This window comes from Anomaloglossus baeobatrachus, chromosome 3, assembly GCF_048569485.1.
Source record: "Anomaloglossus baeobatrachus isolate aAnoBae1 chromosome 3, aAnoBae1.hap1, whole genome shotgun sequence".
NCBI classification, from domain to species: domain Eukaryota; kingdom Metazoa; phylum Chordata; class Amphibia; order Anura; family Aromobatidae; genus Anomaloglossus; species Anomaloglossus baeobatrachus.
Window position 1 is genome coordinate 229,878,925 of NC_134355.1, and position 23,106 is coordinate 229,902,030.

Here is a 23,106-nt window from a genome sequence, read left to right on the forward strand (position 1 = left end):
AAAGAGCAAGAAAAAAATTGCAAGCAAGAAAGAAAGAACAAGAAATAGCATGCAAGAAAAAAAGAGCAAGAAAGAAAAAGCAAGAAAGAAAGAGAGAGCAAGACAGAAAGAGAGAGCAAGAAGGAAAGAGAGAGCAAGAAGGAAAGAGAGCAAGAAGGAAAGAAAGAGCAAGGAGGAAAGAAAGAACAAGAAAGAAAGAGCAAGAAAGAAAGAGCAAGAAAGAAAGAGCAAGAAAAAAAAGAGCAAGAAAGAAAGAGAAAGAATGAAAGAGCAAGAATGAAAGAGCAAGAATGAAAGAGCAAGAAAGAATAAAAGAGCAAGAAAGAATGAAAGAGCAAGAAAGAAAGCAAGAAAGAAAGAGCAAGAATGAAAGGGCAAGAATGAAAGAGCAAGAATGAAAGAGTAAGAATGAAAGAGCAAGAAAGAATAAAAGAGCAAGAAAGAATGAAAGAGCAAGAAAGAAAGCAAGCAAGAAAGAAAGAGCAAGAAAGAAAGCAAGAAAGAAAAAGAGCAAGACAGAAAGAGAGAGCAAGAAGGAAAGAGAGAGCAAGAAGGAAAGAGAGCAAGAAGGAAAGAGCAAAAAGGAAAGAGAGTAAGAAGGAAAGAAAGAGCAAGAAGGAAAGAGAGCAAGAAGGAAAGAGAGCAAGAAGGAAAGTAAGAGCAAGAAAGAAAGAGCAAGAAAGAAAGAGAGCAAGAAAGAAAGAGCAAGAAAGAAAGATCAAGAAAAAAAGAAAGAAAGAGGAAGAAAAAAAGAGCAAGAAAGAAAGAGCAAAAGGATAGAGCAAGAAAGAAAGAGCAAGAAAGCAAGAGCAAGAAAGAAAGAGAGCAAGAAAGAAAGATCAAGAAAGAAAGAGCAAGAAAGAAAGAGAGCAAGAAAGAAAGAGCAAGAAAGAAAGAGCAAGAAAGTAATTGCAAGCAAGAAAAAAAGAGCAAGAAAGAAAAAGCAAGAAAGAAAGAGAGAACAAGACAGAAAGAGAGAGCAAGAAGGAAAGAGAGAGCAAGAAGGAAAGAGAGCAAGAAGGAAAGAGCAAGAAAGAAAGAGCAAGAAGGAAAAAAAAAGTAAGAAGGAAAGAGAGCAAAAAGGAAAGAAAGAGCAAGGAGGAAAGAAAGAACAAGAAAGAGAGCAAGAAAGAATGAAAGAGCAAGAAAGAAAGAGAGCAAGAAAGAGCAAGAAAGAAAGAGAGCAAGAAAGAAGGAGAGCAAGAAAGAAAGAGAGCAAGAAAGAAAGAGAGCAAGAAAGAGAGCAAAAAAAAGAGAGCAAGAAAGAAAGAAAGAGCAAGAAAGAAAGAGCAAGAAAGAAAGAGCAAGAATGAAAGAGCAAGAATGAAAGAGCAAGCAAGAAAGAGCAAGAAAGAAAGAGCAAGAAAGAAAGAGCAAGAAAGAAAGAGCAAGAAAGAAAGCAAGAAAGAGCAAGAAAGAAAGAGCAAGAAAGAAAGAAAGAGCAAGAAAGAAAGAGCAAGAAAGAAAGAGCAAGAAGGATAGAGCAAGAAGGATAGAGCAAGAAAGTAAGAGCAAGAAAGAAAGAGAGCAAGAAAGAAAGAAAGATCAAGAAAAAAAGAGCAAGAAAGAAAGAGCAAGAAAGAAAGAGCAAGAAAGAGAGAGCAAGATAGAAAGAAAAAGCAAGAAAAAAAGAGAGAGCAAGAAAGAGAGCAAGAAAGAAAAAGAGCAAGAAAGAAATTGCAAGCAAGAAAGAAAGAACAAGAAATAGCAAGCAAGAAAAAAAGAGCAAGAAAGAAAAAGCAAGAAAGAAAGAGAGAGCAAGACAGAAAGAGAGAGCAAGAAGGAAAGAGAGAGCAAGAAGGAAAGAGAGCAAGAAGGAAAGAGCAAGAAAGAAAGAGCAAGAAAGAAAGAGCAAGAATGAAAGAGCAAGAATGAAAGAGCAAGAATGAAAGAGCAAGAAAGAATAAAAGAGCAAGAAAGAAAGCAAAAAAGAAAGAGCAAGAATGAAAGAGCAAGAATGAAAGGGCAAGAATGAAAGGGCAAGAATGAAAGAGCAAGAATGAAAGAGTAAGAATGAAAGAGCAAGAAAGAATAAAAGAGCAAGAAAGAATGAAAGAGCAAGAAAGAAAGCAAGAAAGGAAGCAAGCAAGAAAGAAAGAGCAAGAAAAAATGCAAGAAAGAAAAAGAGCAAGACAGAAAGAGAGAGCAAGAAGGAAAGAGAGAGCAAGAAGGAAAGAGAGCAAGAAGGAAAGAGCAAAAAGGAAAGAGAGTAAGAAGGAAAGAAAGAGCAAGAAGGAAAGAGAGCAAGAAGGAAAGAGAGCAAGAAGGAAAGAGAGCAAGAAGGAAAGAGAGCAAGAAGGAAAGTAAGAGCAAGAAAGAAAGAGCAAGAAAGAAAGAGAGCAAGAAAGAAAGAGCAAGAAAGAAAGAGCAAGAAAGAAAGAGCAAGAAAGAGCAAGAAAGAAAGAAAGAGCAAGAAAGAAAGAGCAAGAAAGAAAGAGCAAGAAAGAAAGAGCAAGAAGGATAGAGCAAGAAGGATAGAGCAAGAAAGTAAGAGCAAGAAAGAAAGAGAGCAAGAAAGAAAGAAAGATCAAGAAAGAAAGAGCAAGAAAGAAAGAGCAAGAAAGAAAGAGCAAGAAAGAGAGAGCAAGATAGAAAGAAAAAGCAAGAAAAAAAGAGAGAGCAAGAAAGAGAGCAAGAAAGAAAAAGAGCAAGAAAGAAATTGCAAGCAAGAAAGAAAGAACAAGAAATAGCAAGCAAGAAAAAAAGAGCAAGAAAGAAAAAGAAAGAAAGAAAGAGAGAGCAAGACAGAAAGAGAGAGCAAGAAGGAAAGAGAGAGCAAGAAGGAAAGAGAGCAAGAAGGAAAGAAAGAGCAAGAAAGAAAGAGCAAGAAAGAAAGAGCAAGAAAGAAAGAGCAAGAAAGAAAGAGCAAGAAAGAAAGAGCAAGAATGAAAGAGCAAGAATGAAAGAGCAAGAAAGAATAAAAGAGCAAGAAAGAATGAAAGAGCAAGAAAGAAAGCAAGAAAGAAAGAGCAAGAATGAAAGAGCAAGAATGAAAGGGCAAGAATGAAAGGGCAAGAATGAAAGAGCAAGAATGAAAGAGTAAGAATGAAAGAGCAAGAAAGAATAAAAGAGCAAGAAAGAATGAAAGAGCAAGCAAGAAAGAGCAAGAAAGAAAGAGCAAGAAAGAAAGAGCAAGAAAGAAAGAGCAAGAAAGAAAGCAAGAAAGAGCAAGAAAGAAAGAGCAAGAAAGAAAGAAAGAGCAAGAAAGAAAGAGCAAGAAGGATAGAGCAAGAAGGATAGAGCAAGAAAGTAAGAGCAAGAAAGAAAGAGAGCAAGAAAGAAAGAAAGATCAAGAAAAAAAGAGCAAGAAAGAAAGAGCAAGAAAGAAAGAGCAAGAAAGAGAGAGCAAGATAGAAAGAAAAAGCAAGAAAAAAAGAGAGAGCAAGAAAGAGAGCAAGAAAGAAAAAGAGCAAGAAAGAAATTGCAAGCAAGAAAGAAAGAACAAGAAATAGCAAGCAAGAAAAAAAGAGCAAGAAAGAAAAAGCAAGAAAGAAAGAGAGAGCAAGACAGAAAGAGAGAGCAAGAAGGAAAGAGAGAGCAAAAGGAAAGAGAGCAAGAAGGAAAGAAAGAGCAAGGAGGAAAGAAAGAACAAGAAAGAAAGAGCAAGAAAGAAAGAGCAAGAAAGAAAGAGCAAGAAAGAAAGAGCAAGAAAGAAAGAGCAAGAATGAAAGAGCAAGAATGAAAGAGCAAGAATGAAAGAGCAAGAAAGAATAAAAGAGCAAGAAAGAAAGCAAAAAAGAAAGAGCAAGAATGAAAGAGCAAGAATGAAAGGGCAAGAATGAAAGGGCAAGAATGAAAGAGCAAGAATGAAAGAGTAAGAATGAAAGAGCAAGAAAGAATAAAAGAGCAAGAAAGAATGAAAGAGCAAGAAAGAAAGCAAGAAAGGAAGCAAGCAAGAAAGAAAGAGCAAGAAAAAATGCAAGAAAGAAAAAGAGCAAGACAGAAAGAGAGAGCAAGAAGGAAAGAGAGAGCAAGAAGGAAAGAGAGCAAGAAGGAAAGAGCAAAAAGGAAAGAGAGTAAGAAGGAAAGAAAGAGCAAGAAGGAAAGAGAGCAAGAAGGAAAGAGAGCAAGAAGGAAAGAGAGCAAGAAGGAAAGAGAGCAAGAAGGAAAGTAAGAGCAAGAAAGAAAGAGCAAGAAAGAAAGAGAGCAAGAAAGAAAGAGCAAGAAAGAAAGAGCAAGAAAGAAAGAGCAAGAAAGAGCAAGAAAGAAAGAGCAAGAAAGAAAGAAAGAGCAAGAAAGAAAGAGCAAGAAAGAAAGAGCAAGAAGGATAGAGCAAGAAGGATAGAGCAAGAAAGTAAGAGCAAGAAAGAAAGAGAGCAAGAAAGAAAGAAAGATCAAGAAAGAAAGAGCAAGAAAGAAAGAGCAAGAAAGAAAGAGCAAGAAAGAGAGAGCAAGATAGAAAGAAAAAGCAAGAAAAAAAGAGAGAGCAAGAAAGAGAGCAAGAAAGAAAAAGAGCAAGAAAGAAATTGCAAGCAAGAAAGAAAGAACAAGAAATAGCAAGCAAGAAAAAAAGAGCAAGAAAGAAAAAGAAAGAAAGAAAGAGAGAGCAAGACAGAAAGAGAGAGCAAGAAGGAAAGAGAGCAAGAAGGAAAGAAAGAGCAAGAAAGAAAGAGCAAGAAAGAAAGAGCAAGAAAGAAAGAGCAAGAAAGAAAGAGCAAGAAAGAAAGAGCAAGAATGAAAGAGCAAGAATGAAAGAGCAAGAAAGAATAAAAGAGCAAGAAAGAATGAAAGAGCAAGAAAGAAAGCAAGAAAGAAAGAGCAAGAATGAAAGAGCAAGAATGAAAGGGCAAGAATGAAAGGGCAAGAATGAAAGAGCAAGAATGAAAGAGTAAGAATGAAAGAGCAAGAAAGAATAAAAGAGCAAGAAAGAATGAAAGAGCAAGCAAGAAAGAGCAAGAAAGAAAGAGCAAGAAAGAAAGAGCAAGAAAGAAAGAGCAAGAAAGAAAGAGCAAGAAAGAAAGCAAGAAAGAGCAAGAAAGAAAGAGCAAGAAAGAAAGAAAGAGCAAGAAAGAAAGAGCAAGAAAGAAAGAGCAAGAAGGATAGAGCAAGACGGATAGAGCAAGAAAGTAAGAGCAAGAAAGAAAGAGAGCAAGAAAGAAAGAAAGATCAAGAAAAAAAGAGCAAGAAAGAAAGAGCAAGAAAGAAAGAGCAAGAAAGAGAGAGCAAGATAGAAAGAAAAAGCAAGAAAAAAAGAGAGAGCAAGAAAGAGAGCAAGAAAGAAAAAGAGCAAGAAAGAAATTGCAAGCAAGAAAGAAAGAACAAGAAATAGCAAGCAAGAAAAAAAGAGCAAGAAAGAAAAAGCAAGAAAGAAAGAGAGAGCAAGACAGAAAGAGAGAGCAAGAAGGAAAGAGAGAGCAAAAGGAAAGAGAGCAAGAAGGAAAGAAAGAGCAAGGAGGAAAGAAAGAACAAGAAAGAAAGAGCAAGAAAGAAAGAGCAAGAAAGAAAGAGCAAGAAAGAAAGAGCAAGAAAGAAAGAGCAAGAATGAAAGAGCAAGAATGAAAGAGCAAGAAAGAATAAAAGAGCAAGAAAGAAAGCAAAAAAGAAAGAGCAAGAATGAAAGAGCAAGAATGAAAGGGCAAGAATGAAAGGGCAAGAATGAAAGAGCAAGAATGAAAGAGTAAGAATGAAAGAGCAAGAAAGAATAAAAGAGCAAGAAAGAATGAAAGAGCAAGAAAGAAAGCAAGAAAGGAAGCAAGCAAGAAAGAAAGAGCAAGAAAAAATGCAAGAAAGAAAAAGAGCAAGACAGAAAGAGAGAGCAAGAAGGAAAGAGAGAGCAAGAAGGAAAGAGAGCAAGAAGGAAAGAGCAAAAAGGAAAGAGAGTAAGAAGGAAAGAAAGAGCAAGAAGGAAAGAGAGCAAGAAGGAAAGAGAGCAAGAAGGAAAGAGAGCAAGAAGGAAAGAGAGCAAGAAGGAAAGTAAGAGCAAGAAAGAAAGAGCAAGAAAGAAAGAGAGCAAGAAAGAAAGAGCAAGAAAGAAAGAGCAAGAAAGAAAGAGCAAGAAAGAGCAAGAAAGAAAGAGCAAGAAAGAAAGAAAGAGCAAGAAAGAAAGAGCAAGAAAGAAAGAGCAAGAAGGATAGAGCAAGAAGGATAGAGCAAGAAAGTAAGAGCAAGAAAGAAAGAGAGCAAGAAAGAAAGAAAGATCAAGAAAGAAAGAGCAAGAAAGAAAGAGCAAGAAAGAAAGAGCAAGAAAGAGAGAGCAAGATAGAAAGAAAAAGCAAGAAAAAAAGAGAGAGAAAGAAAGAGAGCAAGAAAGAAAAAGAGCAAGAAAGAAATTGCAAGCAAGAAAGAAAGAACAAGAAATAGCAAGCAAGAAAAAAAGAGCAAGAAAGAAAAAGAAAGAAAGAAAGAGAGAGCAAGACAGAAAGAGAGAGCAAGAAGGAAAGAGAGCAAGAAGGAAAGAAAGAGCAAGGAGGAAAGAAAGAACAAGAAAGAAAGAGCAAGAAAGAAAGAGCAAGAAAGAAAGAGCAAGAAAGAAAGAGCAAGAAAGAAAGAGCAAGAATGAAAGAGCAAGAATGAAAGAGCAAGAAAGAATAAAAGAGCAAGAAAGAATGAAAGAGCAAGAAAGAAAGCAAGAAAGAAAGAGCAAGAATGAAAGAGCAAGAATGAAAGGGCAAGAATGAAAGGGCAAGAATGAAAGAGCAAGAATGAAAGAGTAAGAATGAAAGAGCAAGAAAGAATAAAAGAGCAAGAAAGAATGAAAGAGCAAGAAAGAAAGCAAGAAAAAAAGCAAGCAAGAAAGAAAGAGCAAGAAAGAAAAAGAGCAAGACAGAAAGAGAGAGCAAGAAGGAAAGAGAGAGCAAGAAGGAAAGAGAGCAAGAAGGAAAGAGCAAAAAGGAAAGAGAGTAAGAAGGAAAGAAAGAGCAAGAAGGAAAGAGAGCAAGAAGGAAAGAGAGCAAGAAGGAAAGTAAGAGCAAGAAAGAAAGAGCAAGAAAGAAAGAGAGCAAGAAAGAAAGAGCAAGAAAGAAAGATCAAGAAAAAAAGAAAGAAAGAGGAAGAAAGAAAGAGCAAGAAAGAAAGAGCAAGAAGGATAGAGCAAGAAAGAAAGAGCAAGAAAGCAAGAGCAAGAAAGAAAGAGAGCAAGAAAGAAAGATCAAGAAAGAAAGAGCAATAAAGAAAGAGAGCAAGAAAGAAAGAGCAAGAAAGAAAGAGCAAGAAAGTAATTGCAAGCAAGAAAAAAAGAGCAAGAAAGAAAAAGCAAGAAAGAAAGAGAGAGCAAGACAGAAAGAGAGAGCAAGAAGGAAAGAGAGAGCAAGAAGGAAAGAGAGCAAAAAGGAAAGAGCAAGAAAGAAAGAGCAAGAAGGAAAAAAAAAGTAAGAAGGAAAGAGAGCAAGAAGGAAAGAAAGAGCAAGGAGGAAAGAAAGAACAAGAAAGAGAGCAAGAAAGAATGAAAGAGCAAGAAAGAAAGAAAGAGAGCAAGAAAGAAAGAGCAAGAAAGAAAGAGAGCAAGAAAGAAGGAGAGCAAGAAAGAAAGAGAGCAAGAAAGAAAGAGAGCAAGAAAGAGAGCAAAAAAAAAGAGAGCAAGAAATAAAGAGCAAGAAAGAAAGAGCAAGAATGAAAGAGCAAGAATGAAAGAGCAAGCAAGAAAGAGCAAGAAAGAAAGAGCAAGTAAAAAAGAGCAAGAAAGAAAAAAAGAAAGAAAGAGCAAGAAAGAAAGAGAGCAAGAAAAAGCAAGAAAGAAAGCAAGAAAGAAAAAGAGCAAGAAGGAAAGAGAAAGCAAGAAGGAAAGAGAGAGCAAGAAGGAAAGAGAGAGCAAGAAAGAAAGAGCAAGAAGGAAACAGAGCAAGAAGGAAAGAGCAAAAAGGAAAGAGAGTAAGAAGGAAAGAAAGAGCAAGAAGGAAAGAGAGCAAGAAGGAAAGAGAGCAAGAAGGAAAGTACGAGCAAGAAAGAAAGAGCAAGAAAGAAAGAGAGCAAGAAAGAAAGAGCAAGAAAGAAAGATCAAGAAAAAAAGAAAGAAAGAGGAAGAAAAAAAGAGCAAGAAAGAAAGAGCAAAAGGATAGAGCAAGAAAGAAAGAGCAAGAAAGCAAGAGCAAGAAAGAAAGAGAGCAAGAAAGAAAGATCAAGAAAGAAAGAGCAAGAAAGAAAGAGAGCAAGAAAGAAAGAGCAAGAAAGAAAGAGCAAGAAAGTAATTGCAAGCAAGAAAAAAAGAGCAAGAAAGAAAAAGCAAGAAAGAAAGAGAGAACAAGACAGAAAGAGAGAGCAAGAAGGAAAGAGAGAGCAAGAAGGAAAGAGAGCAAGAAGGAAAGAGCAAGAAAGAAAGAGCAAGAAGGAAAAAAAAAGTAAGAAGGAAAGAGAGCAAAAAGGAAAGAAAGAGCAAGGAGGAAAGGAAGAACAAGAAAGAGAGCAAGAAAGAATGAAAGAGCAAGAAAGAAAGAGAGCAAGAAAGAGCAAGAAAGAAAGAGAGCAAGAAAGAAGGAGAGCAAGAAAGAAAGAGAGCAAGAAAGAAAGAGAGCAAGAAAGAGAGCAAAAAAAAGAGAGCAAGAAAGAAAGAAAGAGCAAGAAAGAAAGAGCAAGAAAGAAAGAGCAAGAATGAAAGAGCAAGAATGAAAGAGCAAGCAAGAAAGAGCAAGAAAGAAAGAGCAAGAAAGAAAGAGCAAGAAAGAAAGAGCAAGAAAGAAAGCAAGAAAGAGCAAGAAAGAAAGAGCAAGAAAGAAAGAGCAAGAAAGAAAGAGCAAGAAAGAAAGAGCAAGAAGGATAGAGCAAGAAGGATAGAGCAAGAAAGTAAGAGCAAGAAAGAAAGAGAGCAAGAAAGAAAGAAAGATCAAGAAAAAAAGAGCAAGAAAGAAAGAGCAAGAAAGAAAGAGCAAGAAAGTGAGAGCAAGATAGAAAGAAAAAGCAAGAAAAAAAGAGAGAGCAAGAAAGAGAGCAAGAAAGAAAAAGAGCAAGAAAGAAATTGCAAGCAAGAAAGAAAGAACAAGAAATAGCAAGCAAGAAAAAAAGAGCAAGAAAGAAAAAGCAAGAAAGAAAGAGAGAGCAAGACAGAAAGAGAGAGCAAGAAGGAAAGAGAGAGCAAGAAGGAAAGAGAGCAAGAAGGAAAGAAAGAGCAAGGAGGAAAGAAAGAACAAGAAAGAAAGAGGAAGAAAGAAAGAGCAAGAAAGAAAGAGCAAGAAAGAAAGAGCAAGAAAGAAAGAGCAAGAATGAAAGAGCAAGAATGAAAGAGCAAGAATGAAAGAGCAAGAAAGAATAAAAGAGCAAGAAAGAAAGCAAAAAAGAAAGAGCAAGAATGAAAGAGCAAGAATGAAAGGGCAAGAATGAAAGAGCAAGAATGAAAGAGTAAGAATGAAAGAGCAAGAAAGAATAAAAGAGCAAGAAAGAATGAAAGAGCTAGAAAGAAAGGAAGCAAGCAAGAAAGAAAGAGCAAGAAAGAAAGCAAGAAAGAAAAAGAGCAAGACAGAAAGAGAGAGCAAGAAGGAAAGAGAGAGCAAGAAGGAAAGAGAGCAAGAAGGAAAGAGCAAAAAGGAAAGAGAGTAAGAAGGAAAGAAAGAGCAAGAAGGAAAGAGAGCAAGAAGGAAAGAGAGCAAGAAGGAAAGAGAGCAAGAAGGAAAGTAAGAGCAAGAAAGAAAGAGCAAGAAAGAAAGAGCAAGAAAGAAAGAGCAAGAAAGAAAGAGCAAGAAAGAAAGCAAGAAAGAGCAAGAAAGAAAGAGCAAGAAAGAAAGAAAGAGCAAGAAAGAAAGAGCAAGAAAGAAAGAGCAAGAAGGATAGAGCAAGAAGGATAGAGCAAGAAAGTAAGAGCAAGAAAGAAAGAGAGCAAGAAAGAAAGAGCAAGAAAGAAAGAGCAAGAAAGAAAGAGCAAGAAAGAGAGAGCAAGATAGAAAGAAAAAGCAAGAAAAAAAGAAAGAGCAAGAAAGAGAGCAAGAAAGAAAAAGAGCAAGAAAAAAAATTGCAAGCAAGAAAGAAAGAACAAGAAATAGCATGCAAGAAAAAAAGAGCAAGAAAGAAAAAGCAAGAAAGAAAGAGAGAGCAAGACAGAAAGAGAGAGCAAGAAGGAAAGAGAGAGCAAGAAGGAAAGAGAGCAAGAAGGAAAGAAAGAGCAAGGAGGAAAGAAAGAACAAGAAAGAAAGAGCAAGAAAGAAAGAGCAAGAAAGAAAGAGCAAGAAAAAAAAGAGCAAGAAAGAAAGAGAAAGAATGAAAGAGCAAGAATGAAAGAGCAAGAATGAAAGAGCAAGAAAGAATAAAAGAGCAAGAAAGAATGAAAGAGCAAGAAAGAAAGCAAGAAAGAAAGAGCAAGAATGAAAGGGCAAGAATGAAAGAGCAAGAATGAAAGAGTAAGAATGAAAGAGCAAGAAAGAATAAAAGAGCAAGAAAGAATGAAAGAGCAAGAAAGAAAGCAAGCAAGAAAGAAAGAGCAAGAAAGAAAACAAGAAAGAAAAAGAGCAAGACAGAAAGAGAGAGCAAGAAGGAAAGAGAGAGCAAGAAGGAAAGAGAGCAAGAAGGAAAGAGCAAAAAGGAAAGAGAGTAAGAAGGAAAGAAAGAGCAAGAAGGAAAGAGAGCAAGAAGGAAAGAGAGCAAGAAGGAAAGTAAGAGCAAGAAAGAAAGAGCAAGAAAGAAAGAGAGCAAGAAAGAAAGAGCAAGAAAGAAAGATCAAGAAAAAAAGAAAGAAAGAGGAAGAAAAAAAGAGCAAGAAAGAAAGAGCAAAAGGATAGAGCAAGAAAGAAAGAGCAAGAAAGCAAGAGCAAGAAAGAAAGAGAGCAAGAAAGAAAGATCAAGAAAGAAAGAGCAAGAAAGAAAGAGAGCAAGAAAGAAAGAGCAAGAAAGAAAGAGCAAGAAAGTAATTGCAAGCAAGAAAAAAAGAGCAAGAAAGAAAAAGCAAGAAAGAAAGAGAGAACAAGACAGAAAGAGAGAGCAAGAAGGAAAGAGAGAGCAAGAAGGAAAGAGAGCAAGAAGGAAAGAGCAAGAAAGAAAGAGCAAGAAGGAAAAAAAAAGTAAGAAGGAAAGAGAGCAAAAAGGAAAGAAAGAGCAAGGAGGAAAGAAAGAACAAGAAAGAGAGCAAGAAAGAATGAAAGAGCAAGAAAGAAAGAGAGCAAGAAAGAGCAAGAAAGAAAGAGAGCAAGAAAGAAGGAGAGCAAGAAAGAAAGAGAGCAAGAAACAAAGAGAGCAAGAAAGAGAGCAAAAAAAAGAGAGCAAGAAAGAAAGAAAGAGCAAGAAAGAAAGAGCAAGAAAGAAAGAGCAAGAATGAAAGAGCAAGAATGAAAGAGCAAGCAAGAAAGAGCAAGAAAGAAAGAGCAAGAAAGAAAGAGCAAGAAAGAAAGAGCAAGAAAGAAAGCAAGAAAGAGCAAGAAAGAAAGAGCAAGAAAGAAAGAAAGAGCAAGAAAGAAAGAGCAAGAAAGAAAGAGCAAGAAGGATAGAGCAAGAAGGATAGAGCAAGAAAGTAAGAGCAAGAAAGAAAGAGAGCAAGAAAGAAAGAAAGATCAAGAAAAAAAGAGCAAGAAAGAAAGAGCAAGAAAGAAAGAGCAAGAAAGAGAGAGCAAGATAGAAAGAAAAAGCAAGAAAAAAAGAGAGAGCAAGAAAGAGAGCAAGAAAGAAAAAGAGCAAGAAAGAAATTGCAAGCAAGAAAGAAAGAACAAGAAATAGCAAGCAAGAAAAAAAGAGCAAGAAAGAAAAAGCAAGAAAGAAAGAGAGAGCAAGACAGAAAGAGAGAGCAAGAAGGAAAGAGAGAGCAAGAAGGAAAGAGAGCAAGAAGGAAAGAGCAAGAAAGAAAGAGCAAGAAAGAAAGAGCAAGAATGAAAGAGCAAGAATGAAAGAGCAAGAATGAAAGAGCAAGAAAGAATAAAAGAGCAAGAAAGAAAGCAAAAAAGAAAGAGCAAGAATGAAAGAGCAAGAATGAAAGGGCAAGAATGAAAGGGCAAGAATGAAAGAGCAAGAATGAAAGAGTAAGAATGAAAGAGCAAGAAAGAATAAAAGAGCAAGAAAGAATGAAAGAGCAAGAAAGAAAGCAAGAAAGGAAGCAAGCAAGAAAGAAAGAGCAAGAAAAAATGCAAGAAAGAAAAAGAGCAAGACAGAAAGAGAGAGCAAGAAGGAAAGAGAGAGCAAGAAGGAAAGAGAGCAAGAAGGAAAGAGCAAAAAGGAAAGAGAGTAAGAAGGAAAGAAAGAGCAAGAAGGAAAGAGAGCAAGAAGGAAAGAGAGCAAGAAGGAAAGAGAGCAAGAAGGAAAGAGAGCAAGAAGGAAAGTAAGAGCAAGAAAGAAAGAGCAAGAAAGAAAGAGAGCAAGAAAGAAAGAGCAAGAAAGAAAGAGCAAGAAAGAAAGAGCAAGAAAGAGCAAGAAAGAAAGAGCAAGAAAGAAAGAAAGAGCAAGAAAGAAAGAGCAAGAAAGAAAGAGCAAGAAGGATAGAGCAAGAAGGATAGAGCAAGAAAGTAAGAGCAAGAAAGAAAGAGAGCAAGAAAGAAAGAAAGATCAAGAAAGAAAGAGCAAGAAAGAAAGAGCAAGAAAGAAAGAGCAAGAAAGAGAGAGCAAGATAGAAAGAAAAAGCAAGAAAAAAAGAGAGAGCAAGAAAGAGAGCAAGAAAGAAAAAGAGCAAGAAAGAAATTGCAAGCAAGAAAGAAAGAACAAGAAATAGCAAGCAAGAAAAAAAGAGCAAGAAAGAAAAAGAAAGAAAGAAAGAGAGAGCAAGACAGAAAGAGAGAGCAAGAAGGAAAGAGAGAGCAAGAAGGAAAGAGAGCAAGAAGGAAAGAAAGAGCAAGAAAGAAAGAGCAAGAAAGAAAGAGCAAGAAAGAAAGAGCAAGAAAGAAAGAGCAAGAATGAAAGAGCAAGAATGAAAGAGCAAGAAAGAATAAAAGAGCAAGAAAGAATGAAAGAGCAAGAAAGAAAGCAAGAAAGAAAGAGCAAGAATGAAAGAGCAAGAATGAAAGGGCAAGAATGAAAGGGCAAGAATGAAAGAGCAAGAATGAAAGAGTAAGAATGAAAGAGCAAGAAAGAATAAAAGAGCAAGAAAGAATGAAAGAGCAAGCAAGAAAGAGCAAGAAAGAAAGAGCAAGAAAGAAAGAGCAAGAAAGAAAGAGCAAGAAAGAAAGCAAGAAAGAGCAAGAAAGAAAGAGCAAGAAAGAAAGAAAGAGCAAGAAAGAAAGAGCAAGAAAGAAAGAGCAAGAAGGATAGAGCAAGAAGGATAGAGCAAGAAAGTAAGAGCAAGAAAGAAAGAGAGCAATAAAGAAAGAAAGATCAAGAAAAAAAGAGCAAGAAAGAAAGAGCAAGAAAGAAAGAGCAAGAAAGAGAGAGCAAGATAGAAAGAAAAAGCAAGAAAAAAAGAGAGAGCAAGAAAGAGAGCAAGAAAGAAAAAGAGCAAGAAAGAAATTGCAAGCAAGAAAGAAAGAACAAGAAATAGCAAGCAAGAAAAAAAGAGCAAGAAAGAGAAAGCAAGAAAGAAAGAGAGAGCAAGACAGAAAGAGAGAGCAAGAAGGAAAGAGAGAGCAAAAGGAAAGAGAGCAAGAAGGAAAGAAAGAGCAAGGAGGAAAGAAAGAACAAGAAAGAAAGAGCAAGAAAGAAAGAGCAAGAAAGAAAGAGCAAGAAAGAAAGAGCAAGAAAGAAAGAGCAAGAATGAAAGAGCAAGAATGAAAGAGCAAGAATGAAAGAGCAAGAAAGAATAAAAGAGCAAGAAAGAAAGCAAAAAAGAAAGAGCAAGAATGAAAGAGCAAGAATGAAAGGGCAAGAATGAAAGGGCAAGAATGAAAGAGCAAGAATGAAAGAGTAAGAATGAAAGAGCAAGAAAGAATAAAAGAGCAAGAAAGAATGAAAGAGCAAGAAAGAAAGCAAGAAAGGAAGCAAGCAAGAAAGAAAGAGCAAGAAAAAATGCAAGAAAGAAAAAGAGCAAGACAGAAAGAGAGAGCAAGAAGGAAAGAGAGAGCAAGAAGGAAAGAGAGCAAGAAGGAAAGAGCAAAAAGGAAAGAGAGTAAGAAGGAAAGAAAGAGCAAGAAGGAAAGAGAGCAAGAAGGAAAGAGAGCAAGAAGGAAAGAGAGCAAGAAGGAAAGAGAGCAAGAAGGAAAGTAAGAGCAAGAAAGAAAGAGAGCAAGAAAGAAAGAGCAAGAAAGAAAGAGCAAGAAAGAAAGAGCAAGAAAGAAAGAGCAAGAAAGAGCAAGAAAGAAAGAGCAAGAAAGAAAGAAAGAGCAAGAAAGAAAGAGCAAGAAAGAAAGAGCAAGAAGGATAGAGCAAGAAGGATAGAGCAAGAAAGTAAGAGCAAGAAAGAAAGAGAGCAAGAAAGAAAGAAAGATCAAGAAAGAAAGAGCAAGAAAGAAAGAGCAAGAAAGAAAGAGCAAGAAAGAGAGAGCAAGATAGAAAGAAAAAGCAAGAAAAAAAGAGAGAGCAAGAAAGAGAGCAAGAAAGAAAAAGAGCAAGAAAGAAATTGCAAGCAAGAAAGAAAGAACAAGAAATAGCAAGCAAGAAAAAAAGAGCAAGAAAGAAAAAGAAAGAAAGAAAGAGAGAGCAAGACAGAAAGAGAGAGCAAGAAGGAAAGAGAGAGCAAGAAGGAAAGAGAGCAAGAAGGAAAGAAAGAGCAAGAAAGAAAGAGCAAGAAAGAAAGAGCAAGAAAGAAAGAGCAAGAAAGAAAGAGCAAGAAAGAAAGAGCAAGAATGAAAGAGCAAGAATGAAAGAGCAAGAAAGAATAAAAGAGCAAGAAAGAATGAAAGAGCAAGAAAGAAAGCAAGAAAGAAAGAGCAAGAATGAAAGAGCAAGAATGAAAGGGCAAGAATGAAAGGGCAAGAATGAAAGAGCAAGAATGAAAGAGTAAGAATGAAAGAGCAAGAAAGAATAAAAGAGCAAGAAAGAATGAAAGAGCAAGCAAGAAAGAGCAAGAAAGAAAGAGCAAGAAAGAAAGAGCAAGAAAGAAAGAGCAAGAAAGAAAGCAAGAAAGAGCAAGAAAGAAAGAGCAAGAAAGAAAGAAAGAGCAAGAAAGAAAGAGCAAGAAAGAAAGAGCAAGAAGGATAGAGCAAGAAGGATAGAGCAAGAAAGTAAGAGCAAGAAAGAAAGAGAGCAAGAAAGAAAGAAAGATCAAGAAAAAAAGAGCAAGAAAGAAAGAGCAAGAAAGAAAGAGCAAGAAAGAGAGAGCAAGATAGAAAGAAAAAGCAAGAAAAAAAGAGAGAGCAAGAAAGAGAGCAAGAAAGAAAAAGAGCAAGAAAGAAATTGCAAGCAAGAAAGAAAGAACAAGAAATAGCAAGCAAGAAAAAAAGAGCAAGAAAGAGAAAGCAAGAAAGAAAGAGAGAGCAAGACAGAAAGAGAGAGCAAGAAGGAAAGAGAGAGCAAAAGGAAAGAGAGCAAGAAGGAAAGAAAGAGCAAGGAGGAAAGAAAGAACAAGAAAGAAAGAGCAAGAAAGAAAGAGCAAGAAAGAAAGAGCAAGAAAGAAAGAGCAAGAAAGAAAGAGCAAGAATGAAAGAGCAAGAATGAAAGAGCAAGAATGAAAGAGCAAGAAAGAATAAAAGAGCAAGAAAGAAAGCAAAAAAGAAAGAGCAAGAATGAAAGAGCAAGAATGAAAGGGCAAGAATGAAAGGGCAAGAATGAAAGAGCAAGAATGAAAGAGTAAGAATGAAAGAGCAAGAAAGAATAAAAGAGCAAGAAAGAATGAAAGAGCAAGAAAGAAAGCAAGAAAGGAAGCAAGCAAGAAAGAAAGAGCAAGAAAAAATGCAAGAAAGAAAAAGAGCAAGACAGAAAGAGAGAGCAAGAAGGAAAGAGAGAGCAAGAAGGAAAGAGAGCAAGAAGGAAAGAGCAAAAAGGAAAGAGAGTAAGAAGGAAAGAAAGAGCAAGAAGGAAAGAGAGCAAGAAGGAAAGAGAGCAAGAAGGAAAGAGAGCAAGAAGGAAAGAGAGCAAGAAGGAAAGTAAGAGCAAGAAAGAAAGAGCAAGAAAGAAAGAGAGCAAGAAAGAAAGAGCAAGATAGAAAGAGCAAGAAAGAAAGAGCAAGAAAGAGCAAGAAAGAAAGAGCAAGAAAGAAAGAAAGAGCAAGAAAGAAAGAGCAAAAAAGAAAGAGCAAGAAGGATAGAGCAAGAAGGATAGAGCAAGAAAGTAAGAGCAAGAAAGAAAGAGAGCAAGAAAGAAAGAAAGATCAAGAAAGAAAGAGCAAGAAAGAAAGAGCAAGAAAGAAAGAGCAAGAAAGAGAGAGCAAGATAGAAAGAAAAAGCAAGAAAAAAAGAGAGAGCAAGAAAGAGAGCAAGAAAGAAAAAGAGCAAGAAAGAAATTGCAAGCAAGAAAGAAAGAACAAGAAATAGCAAGCAAGAAAAAAAGAGCAAGAAAGAAAAAGAAAGAAAGAAAGAGAGAGCAAGACAGAAAGAGAGAGCAAGAAGGAAAGAGAGAGCAAGAAGGAAAGAGAGCAAGAAGGAAAGAAAGAGCAAGGAGGAAAGAAAGAACAAGAAAGAAAGAGCAAGAAAGAAAGAGCAAGAAAGAAAGAGCAAGAAAGAAAGAGCAAGAAAGAAAGAGCAAGAATGAAAGAGCAAGAATGAAAGAGCAAGAAAGAATAAAAGAGCAAGAAAGAATGAAAGAGCAAGAAAGAAAGCAAGAAAGAAAGAGCAAGAATGAAAGAGCAAGAATGAAAGGGCAAGAATGAAAGGGCAAGAATGAAAGAGCAAGAATGAAAGAGTAAGAATGAAAGAGCAAGAAAGAATAAAAGAGCAAGAAAGAATGAAAGAGCAAGAAAGAAAGCAAGAAAAAAAGCAAGCAAGAAAGAAAGAGCAAGAAAGAAAAAGAGCAAGACAGAAAGAGAGAGCAAGAAGGAAAGAGAGAGCAAGAAGGAAAGAGAGCAAGAAGGAAAGAGCAAAAAGGAAAGAGAGTAAGAAGGAAAGAAAGAGCAAGAAGGAAAGAGAGCAAGAAGGAAAGAGAGCAAGAAGGAAAGTAAGAGCAAGAAAGAAAGAGCAAGAAAGAAAGAGAGCAAGAAAGAAAGAGCAAGAAAGAAAGATCAAGAAAAAAAGAAAGAAAGAGGAAGAAAGAAAGAGCAAGAAAGAAAGAGCAAGAAGGATAGAGCAAGAAAGAAAGAGCAAGAAAGCAAGAGCAAGAAAGAAAGAGAGCAAGAAAGAAAGATCAAGAAAGAAAGAGCAATAAAGAAAGAGAGCAAGAAAGAAAGAGCAAGAAAGAAAGAGCAAGAAAGTAATTGCAAGCAAGAAAAAAAGAGCAAGAAAGAAAAAGCAAGAAAGAAAGAGAGAGCAAGACAGAAAGAGAGAGCAAGAAGGAAAGAGAGAGCAAGAAGGAAAGAGAGCAAAAAGGAAAGAGCAAGAAAGAAAGAGCAAGAAGGAAAAAAAAAGTAAGAAGGAAAGAGAGCAAGAAGGAAAGAAAGAGCAAGGAGGAAAGAAAGAACAAGAAAGAGAGCAAGAAAGAATGAAAGAGCAAGAAAGAAAGAGAGCAAGAAAGAAAGAGCAAGAAAGAAAGAGAGCAAGAAAGAAGGAGAGCAAGAAAGAAAGAGAGCAAGAAAGAAAGAGAGCAAGAAAGAGAGCAAAAAAAAAGAGAGCAAGAAATAAAGAGCAAGAAAGAAAGAGCAAGAATGAAAGAGCAAGAATGAAAGAGCAAGCAAGAAAGAGTAAGAAAGAAAGAGCAAGTAAAAAAGAGCAAGAAAGAAAAAAAGAAAGAAAGAGCAAGAAAGAAAGAGAGCAAGAAAAAGCAAGAAAGAAAGCAAGAAAGAAAAAGAACAAGAAGGAAAGAGAAAGCAAGAAGGAAAGAGAGAGCAAGAAGGAAAGAGATAGCAAGAAAGAAAGAAACAGCAAGAAGGAAAGAAAGAGCAAGAAGGAAACAGAGCAAGAAGGAAAGAAAGAGCAAGAAGGAAAGAAAGAGCAAGAAAGAAAGAGAGCAAGAATGAAAGAGCAAGAAAGAAAGAGCAAAAAAAAGCACGAAAGAAAGAGCAAGAAAGAAAAAGATCAAGAAAGAAAGAAAGAGCAAGAAAGAAAGAGCAAGAAAGAAAGAGCAAGAAAGATAGAGCAAGAAATAAAAGAGCAAGAAAGAAAGAGATCAAGAAAGAAAGAGCAAGAAAGAAAGAGAGCAAGAAGGAAAGAGAGCAAGAAGGAAAGAGAGCAAGAAGGAAAGAGAGCAGGAAAGAAAGAAAGAAAGGGCAAGAAGGAAAGAAAGAAAGGGCAAGAAGGAAAGAAAGTGCAAGAAGGAAAGAGAGCAGGAAGGAAACAAAGGGCAAGAAGGAAAGAAAGAACAATAAAGAAAGAGCAAGAAAGAAAGAGAGCAAGAAAGAAAGAAAGAGAAAGAAAGAGGAAGAAAGAAAGCAAGAAAGAAAGAGCAAGAAAGAAAGAATGAAAGAGGAAGAAAGAAAGAGAGCAAGAAAGAAAGAGCAAGAAAGAAAGAAAGAGCAAGAAAGAAAGAGCAAGAAAGAAAAAGAGCAAGAAAGAAAGAGCAAGAAGTCTAAGGGCCCCTACCCCTGACGACACTGCACAGTCCTTCGTTGACTTCCACTCACTACTACTCCACACTTCAACTCCTACTACAACTTGCTCTTTCTTTCTTGCTCTTTCTTTCTTTCTTGCTCTTTCTTTTTTGCTCTTTCTTTCTTGCTCTTTCTTTCCTTCTTGCTCTCTTTCTTTCTTGCTCTTTCTTTCTTTCTTGCTCTTTCTTTATTTCTCTTTCTTGCTCTTTCTTGCTCTTTCTTTCTTGCACTTCCTTTCTTGCTCTTTCTTTCTTGCTCTTTCTTTCTTGCTCTCTTTCTTTCTTGCTCCTATATTTCTTGCTCTCTCTTTTTTTCTTTCTTGCTCTTTCTTTCTTATTCTTTCTTTCTTTCTTTCTTTCTTCCACTTTCTTTCTTGCTCTTTCTTGCTCTTTCATTTTTGATCTCTCTTTCTTGCTCTTTCTTTCTTTCTTGCTCTTTCTTTCCTTCTTGCTTTTTCTTTGCTTCTTGCTATTTCTGTCTTTCTTACTCTTTCTTTCCTTCTTTCTGTCTCTTTTCTTCTTGCTCTTTTTTTCCTTCTTGCTATTTCTTTCTTTCTTGCTCTTTCTTCCTTGCTCTTTCTTTTTTTCTTGTTCTTTCTTTCCTTCTTGCTCTTTCTTTCCTTCTTTCTCTCTATTTCTGTCTTGCTCTCTTTCTTTCTTCCTCTTTCTTTCTTGCTCTTTCTTGCTCTTTCTTACTTTCTTGCGCTTTCTTTCTTGCTCTTTCTTTCTTGCTTCTCTTTCTTTCTTGCTCTCTTTCTTTCTTGCTCTTTCTTTCTTGCTCTTTTTTCTTTCTTGCTCTTTCTTTCTTGCTCTTTTTTCTTTCTTGCTCTTTCTTTCTTTCTTGCTCTTTCTTACCTTCTTGCTCTTTCCTTCCTTCTTGCTCTCTCTTTCTGTCTTGCTCTCTCTTTCTTGCTCTTTCTTTCTTTCTTGCGTTTTCTTTCTTTTTTGCTCTTTATTTCTTGCTCTTTCTTTCTTGCTCTTTCTTTCTTGCTCTTTCTTTCTTTCTTGCTCTTTCTTTCTTTCTTGCTCTTTCTTTCTTGCTCTCTTTCTTGCTCTTTCTTTCTTTCTTGCTCTTTCTTTCTTTCTTGCTCTCTTTCTTTCTTGCTCTTTCCTTCTTGCTCTTTCCTTCTTGCTCTTCCTTTCTTGCCCTTTCTTTCTTGCTCTTTCATTTCTTGCTCTCTCTTACTTGATCTTTCTTTCTTTCTTTTTTTTTTTGCTCTTTCTTTCCTTCTTGCACTTTCTTTCTTGCTCTTTCTTTCCTTCTTGCTTTCTCTTTCCTTCTTGCTCTCTCTTTCTGTCTTGCTCTCTCTTTCTTTCTTGCTCTCTCTTTCTTGCTCTTTCTTTCTTGCTCTTTCTTTCTTGCTTTCTTTCTTGCTCTTTCTTTCTTTCTTGCTCTCTTTATGTCTTGCTCTTTCTTTCTTTCTTTCTTGCTCTTTCTTTCTTACTCTCTTTCTTTCCTGCTCTTTCTTTCTTGCTCTTCCTTTCTTTCTTGCTCTCTTTCTTTCTTGCTCTTTCTTTCTTGCTTGCTCTTTCTTTCTTGCTCTTTTTTTCTTGCTCTTTCTTTCTTGCTCTTTCTTTCCTGCTCTTTCTTTCTTGCTCTTTCATTCTTGCTCTCTCTTTATTGTTCTTTCTTTCCTTCTTGTTCTCTCTTACTGTCTTGCGCTCTCTTTCTTGCTCTTTCTTTCTTGCGCTTTCTTTCTTGCTCTTTCTTTCTTTCTTGCTCTTTCTTTCTTTCTTGTTCTTTCTTTCTTGCTATTTCTTTGTTGCTCTTTTTTTCTTGCTCTTTCTTTCTTGCTCTTCCTTTCATTCTTGCTCTCTTTCTTTCTTGCTCTTTCTTTCTTGCTTGCTCTTTCTTTCTTGCTCTTTCTTTCTTGCTCTATCTTTCTTGTTTTTTCTTTCTTGCTCTCTTTCATTCTCTTTCTTTCTTGCTCTTTCATTCTTGCTCTTTCTTTCTTTCTTGCTCTTTCTTTCCTTCTTGCTCTTTCTTTCCTTCTTGCTCTCTCTTTTTTTCTTGCTCTCTATTTCCTTCTTGCTCTCTCTTTCCTACTTGCTCTCTCTTTCCTACTTGCTCTCTCTTTCCTACTTGCTCTTTCTTTCCTGGTTGCTCTCTCTTTCATTCTTGCTCTCTCTTTATTGTTCTTTCTTTACTTCTTGCTCTCTCTTTACTTCTTGTTCTCTCTTACTATCTTCCGCTCTCTTTCTTGCGCTTTCTTTCTTTCTCTTTCTTTCTTGCTCTTTCTTTCTTTCTTGCTCTTTCTTTCTTTCTTGCTTTCTTTCTTTCCCGCTCTTTCTTTCTTGCTCTTCCTTTCTTTCTTGCTCTCTTTCTTTCTTGCTCTTTCTTTCTTGCTTGCTCTTTCTTTCTTGCTCTTTTTTTCTTGCTCTTTCTTTCTTGCTCTTTCTTTCTTGCTCTTTCTTTCTTGCTCTTTCTTTCTTTTTTTTTCTTTTTTGCTCTCTTTCATTCTCTTTCTTTCTTGCTCTATCTTTCCTGTTCTTTCTTTCTTTTTTGCTCTCTTTCTTTCTTGCTCTTTCTTTCTTGCTCTTTCCTTCTTCCTCTTCCTTTCTTGCTCTTTCCCTCTTGCTCTTCCTTTCTTGCTCTTTCTTTCTTGCTCTTTCTTTCTTTCTTTTTTGCTCTTTCTTTCTTGCTCTTTCTTTCTTCCACTTTCCTTCCTTCTTGCTCTTTCCTTCTTGCTCTCTCTTTCTGTCTTGCTCTCTCTTTCTTTCTTGCTCTCTCTTTCTTTCTTGCTCTCTCTTTCTTTCATTCTCCTTCTTTTATTTCTTGCTCTTTCTTTCTTGCTTTCTTTCTTGCTCTTTCTTTCTTTCTTGCTCTTTCTTTCTTTTTTTCTTTCTTGCTCTTGATTCTTGCTCTTTCTTTCTTGCTCTTTCTTTCCTTCTTGCTCTCTCTTTCGTACTTGCTCTCTCTTTCCTTCTTGCTCTCTCTTTCCTTCTTGCTCTCTCTTTCCTACTTGCTCTTTCTTTCGTAGTTGCTCTCTTTCCTTCTTGCTCTTTTTATCCTTCGTGCTATTTCTTTCCTTCTTGCTCTTTCTTTCCTTCTTGCTCTCTTTCATTATTGTTCTTTCTTTCCTTCTTACTCTTTCTTTCTTTCTTTCTTTCTTAATTGCTCTTTCTTTCCTTCTTGCTCTCTTTCCTTCTTGCTCTTTCTTTCCTTCTTGCTCTTTCTTTCTTGCTCTTTCTTACATTCTTGCTCTTTCTTTCTGTCTTGATCTCTCTTTCTTGCTCTTTCTTTCTGTCTTGCTCTTTCTTTCTTGCTCTTTCTTTCTTGCTCCTTCTTTTTTTCTTGCTCTCCTTCTTTCTTGCTCTTTCTTTCTTTCTTGCTCTATCTTTCTTGCTCTTTCTTTCTTACTCCTTCTTTCTTTCTTGCTCTCTTTCTTTCTTGCTCTTTTTTTCTTGCTCTTTTTTCTTTCTTGCTCTTTCTTGCTCTTTCTTTCTTGTTCTTTCATTCTTGCTCTCTCTTTCTTGCTCTTTCTTTCTTTCTTGCTCTTTCTTTCTGTCTTGCTCTCTCTTTCTTGCTCTTTCTTTCTGTCTTGCTCTTTCTTTCTTTCTTGCTCTTTCTTTCTTGCTCCTTCTTATTTTCTTGCTCTCCTTCTTTCTTGCTCTTTCTTTCTTTCTTGCTCTATCTTTCTTGCTCTTTCTTTCTTACTCCTTCTTTCTTTCTTGCTCTCTTTCTTTCTTGCTCTTTCTTTCTTGCTCTTTCCGTCTTGCTCTTTCTTTCTTGCTCTTCCTTTTTCTATTTTGCTCTTTATTTCTTTCTTGCTCTTTCTTTCTTTTTTGCTCTTTCTGTCTTGCTCTCTCTTTGTCTTGCTCTCTCTTTCTGTCTTGTTCTCTCTCTTTCTTTCTTGCTCCTTCTTTTTTTTTCTTGCTATTTCTTTCTTGCTTTCTTTCTTGCTCTTTCTTGCTCCTTCTTTCTTTATTGCTCTCTTTCTTTCTTGCTCTTTCTTTCTTTCTTGCTCTTTCATTCTTTTTTTCTTTCTTGCTGTTTCTTTCTTGCTCTCTTTCATTCTATTTTTTTCTTGCTCTTTCATTCGTGCTCATTCATTCTTGGTCTTTCTTTCTTTCTTGCTCTTTCTTTTTTTTTGTTCCTTCTTTCCCTCTTGCTCTTACTTTCCTTCTTGCTCTCTTTCTCTATTGCTCTTTCTTTCCTTCTTACTCTTTCTTTCTTTCTTGCTCTTTCTTTCCTTCTTGCTCTCTTTCCTTCTTGCTCTTTCTTTCTTGCTTTTTCTTTCTTGCTCTTTTTTCTTTCTTGCTCTTTTTTTCTTGCTGTTTCTTTCTTGCTCTCTTTCTTTCTTGCTCTTTCTTTCTTGCTCTTTTTTCTTTCTCGCTCTTTCTTTCTTTCTTGCTCTTTCTTACATTATTGCTCTTTCTTTCCTTCTTGTTCTCTCTTTCTGTCTTGCTCTCTCTTTATTGCTCTTTCTTTCTTGCGTTTTCTTTTTTTTTTGCTCTTTCTTTCTTGCGCTTTCTTTCTTTCTTGCTCTTTCTTTCATTCTTGCTCTTTCTTTCTTGCTCTCTTTCTTTCTTGCTCTTTCTTTCTTTCTTGCTCTTTCTTTCTTTCTTGCTCTCTTTCTTTCTTGCTCTTTCTTTCTTGCTCTTTCTTTCTTGCTCTTTCTTTCTTGCTCTTTCCTTCTTGCTCTTCCTTTCTTGCTCTTTCTTTCTTGCTCTTTCATTCTTGCTTTCTCTTTCTTGATCTTTCTTTCTTTCTTTTTTTGCTCTTTCTTTCCTTCTTGCACTTTCTTTCTTGATCTTTCTTTCCTTCTTGCTTTCTCTTTCCTTCTT